This window comes from Vulpes lagopus, chromosome 19 (assembly GCF_018345385.1).
Source record: "Vulpes lagopus strain Blue_001 chromosome 19, ASM1834538v1, whole genome shotgun sequence".
Taxonomy (NCBI): domain Eukaryota; kingdom Metazoa; phylum Chordata; class Mammalia; order Carnivora; family Canidae; genus Vulpes; species Vulpes lagopus.
Genome location: NC_054842.1, coordinates 3968420 through 3972392, shown reverse-complemented (window position 1 = coordinate 3972392; position 3973 = coordinate 3968420).

Here is a 3973-nt window from a genome sequence, read left to right as displayed (position 1 = left end):
CTATCAATAGTAATAATTTCTATGGAGAAAAATAAAGCAGGGAAATGAGTATGGAAGTCTGGAGAGGAGCCTACAGTTTTAAATAGGATGGTCAGGGAAGACTTCACTGAGAAGGTGATATCAAAGTAGAGACTTTAGGGATGCAAGTCTCAGGGAAAAGCATTCCAGGCAGAGGGAACCGCATAAGCAATGCTATGCAGTGAGAACATGCTCAGTGTGGTGAGGGAATAGCAAAGAGGCCATGGAGAGGAGTGGGCAAGGGGAAGAATGGAAGGAGATAAGGTTAGTGCAGTGTACGTACATGGGGTGGGAGAGAGGGCAGATGGCTTAGGCCATGTAAGGGCTTTGGCTCCTCCTCTGAGTGAAATGGGAGCCTTTGGAAGGTTTGGGCAGAGGAGTGCCTTGATTGACTGGATTCTTCCAGTTGCCATATTGTGAGCAAGGGCGGAAGCAGGGACAGCAGGCAAAGGAAGTGTTGGCTTGAACCTGAGCCATCACAATGGAGATGGTGAGAAGTGGTCAAATGGTAGGCTTGTTTTGAAAGCAGAGCTAGTAGGATTTGGTGACAATTGGGTGTGGAGCATAAGAGAAAGGGGTTAATGGTGACCTCAAGGTTTTTGGCCAGAGTAGCTGGAAGGATGGAGTTGCCATTTACTGAGTGTAGGGAAGTTGGTTGCGGGTCGTAGGAATTTGGTGTCAAGCAGGCTCTCTGAGGCTGGGATGGGAGGTTCAGGCTGCAAATAAAATTTGAGAGCATTCTCAGATCAAGTCTTCAACAGAGCCTGAAACAGGGATCCAAGTGTGGTTTATTGCGAGGGCACATTCAGAAGAAATCTGTGAAGGCCACCATTAGTCAGCTAGTGATTGTCTGTCCCTTGGGGGGCAGGGGTGGACCTTGGAAGGCAAGTAGCTTGATAATTGGCAATTCTCCGGCAAAAGGACAGAAGGACTGTGGACCATTGGCAGGGGATAGACACAGTGAGGGACTGAGATGGGGATGTGGGTCCTAGTTCTGTGAAGGGGGTCTGGGAGGGAATTCTACATCATGTCTCTCCCCACCCCCTGCTGGATCATCAGCATGTACATTGTGTGTAAAGCCATGTGTCTGGATGGGGTCACCTAGATGGAATGTGTGTTTTAAGAAGCAAGAGAAGAGGGTCAAGGTCAGAGCTCTGGGGCTCTCTGGGAAATGAGAAACCTACCAAAGAGACTAGAAGGAGCCACCATTGAGGTCGGAGAAAACCCAGGAAAGTGGTGTTTTGGAATGTGAGTTCTCTTTTTTCAACCTTGTTTCCTCCTCCAATAAGCCACTTCGTCTGGGGAAGGAGGCTGAGGGGACTAGGACAGCTTTTGGGAGACGGACTTCTCTTACAGGCATGGAAAGGAATGAAGGGAGATAGAATTTGGGGGTCATTAATATGATGGTAATTGGGGGTGGCAAACTCATATATTTTTGGTTTCCCAGGCTTCTTCCCCCTCCTCCCACCACCCCATCTCACCAGTCTAAGCTCTGGGAATGCCCTTCTATTCCTGGGAACACCCTTCTGTTCCTCCTTCTGCACCATTCTGCTCCCCATCCCTTTCTCTTTAGAGCACCTCCTCTTTTACCTGCACAAGAATCCTCCTGTCATGTTCTTCTGAGGCACTGACAATAAGCTACTACTGTCTTGCCCTACCTACAGAGTCTACCCTCCCAGGGGCCATATGGCCAACGAGTCAGTGTGATTGGCATTGTGGTGGCCACACTTGTGTCCACAGCAGCTCCCAGTCAGGGCATGACTCAGATCCTACTGGCTTCCACCCACGGTCACGGGATCCTTCTCCTTCCCTTGCCCTGCTCTCCGCTCCACCAGCAGGGAGGAGGGTCATAGGGCAGGTCTCTACAGTAGAGAGGAACCCAGTGAGTGGCCACCCTGGCCCAGATGCCCAAGTCCATGGAGATGGTACACCTGGCAGCCATTTAACTCAGCAGGGAGCTCCTGGCTACAGCTGTCCCTCCCAGTTGTGTGAGAACAGCCAAGGACACCAACATGGGACCAGGCTGGGTTGGGTGGTCTGATCCCCTCCACTTCTTTGTGCCCTGCAGACCTTCCATTTGGTCCTCTTCCTTGAGCCTGGGCTGAGCTCTTTGTGGATGATGTTGCTCCACACATGGTTGAGTGGTGGTGGTGGTAGAAGGGGTCCTTATTTACTCACTGAACTTGATGCCTCTTTACAGGGGTGGCAGGGTTGTTGAAAAGCACCTCCGCCCTGATCCTGGCAATGCCCCTGAGGAAGAAGCCCTAGGAGCAGTATGGTCAACATTGTCAGCACTTTGCTTGGATTGGAAGCTATGGGACTGGGTTACTAATCTTTTTATTCCAAAGGAAACCAAACCAATCTTTAAAAAAAAAAAAAAAAAAAAAAAGGTGGGCCAATTCCTCCAAACCTACTATGAAACCCAGTACGCAGACCACATTCAACAACCTCAACCCAGCACCTCCCTGAGTGTGTTTCTTGGAAGAGCCTAGAAAATTCCTGGATTGAGACTTCATGGGTTCAGCATTAGTTGGGCCTGTCTTTTGAAAAACAAAAAACAAAAAACAAACACATTTTTAAGCTTTGTAGAAGTTTCCAGACCTAGCCTTAGGTGTCCTTCGACTCATCTCCATGGAGAGCAGCAGGGAGGTGACCCCCCACGGGGATGGGGCCATCTGTCCAGTCACCTTGCCATGTGGGTAGCCCAGGGAGGTGGCATCCTCTGGGAAGGGCTGCCCACCGTGACCCCAGGAATGTTCAGTGTCTACACTAGCAGTGGAGCACTGAGGGAGGCCTGTATAGACACAGGTTTAAAAGGGACTAATTGAAATGTCTCTCATACCATATTCAACGATGTACCTTGACCTCTGAGCTTCGAGCCACTCTAATGATGGCCCTAACCTGTTATGCCCACCCCTGGGACCCAGGAGAGCTGCTGGGCATGCTGGCCACGAAGGCTGCTGTAGGAAATGAGGCTTTTAGGAGTTCTTACTCAGGGAAATTTAGGAGAACAAACATTTTATTGAACCAAACTCAGTGGCAAACAGAAAATGATCTGTTAGATTGTCAATGGGGAAGGGTTTATTATGACTCCTGGTGGAATAAACAGTGGCTGGGTTCTGCCAACATTTATGGAAATAATGTTTTTAAGTTTTAAATGTGAGCTGTAAACCTAAGCTACTTCAGGGTTGTTTTTTTTTTTTTTTTTTTTTTTTTAATTCAATACTGAAACTGTGGGGGGAAAGGTGGGTTGGTGCCAGAAAAAACATTCTCATTTAATAGTGTTTGCACATGGAACTGCTACCCAGTTTGTAGCGAGGCCCTGAGAAAAACCCACAACTAATCCTTCATCACAGCTGTCTGCGCTCTTGATCATCTGCCATCCTTCGAACAGCGACTTCTTTTTTCTGGTGACTGCAGGCTTGAATGACCTAGTGTGGAGAGTTTAAGCTATATACAAGGTTTGGGGGGGGCGGCGAGAAAGGAACCTCAAATAAGCCTCAGCCAAAGGTTTTGTGCATAGGACTTCCTGTGCCGGCAGCCAGGGGCAGGGCTGTTCCCCACCCTGTCCCTGCAGTGTCTCCCCGAGATGGAGGACATCGCGACAGCCAGCTTCGCCTTGCCTGACCCACTCCTGTCAGGAGCAGTGTGGTTTGTTCCACACTTGGGTGCTTCTCCCTCCACCTCCAGGCCAGGTGTGGGAGCAGTTGACCCCCAGCACCAATCCTGCCCCCCAGGGGCCTCTCCCCAAATATCTGGCTTTGGTGGCTTGCTGAATGAATGTGTTGGCTCACTATTCTCTTGGAGCCAATGCAGTAGGATGCTGGTGGCCCACTTTATAAGAAAAGAATAAGAAGGAAGTAAGCAATTTGGCCAAGAGGTACAGGATCACTTGGTTTTGAGGAGGCCAGACTATAAACACTGTTGCCAATGTCTCTCTGCCCTCCCCTCCCTC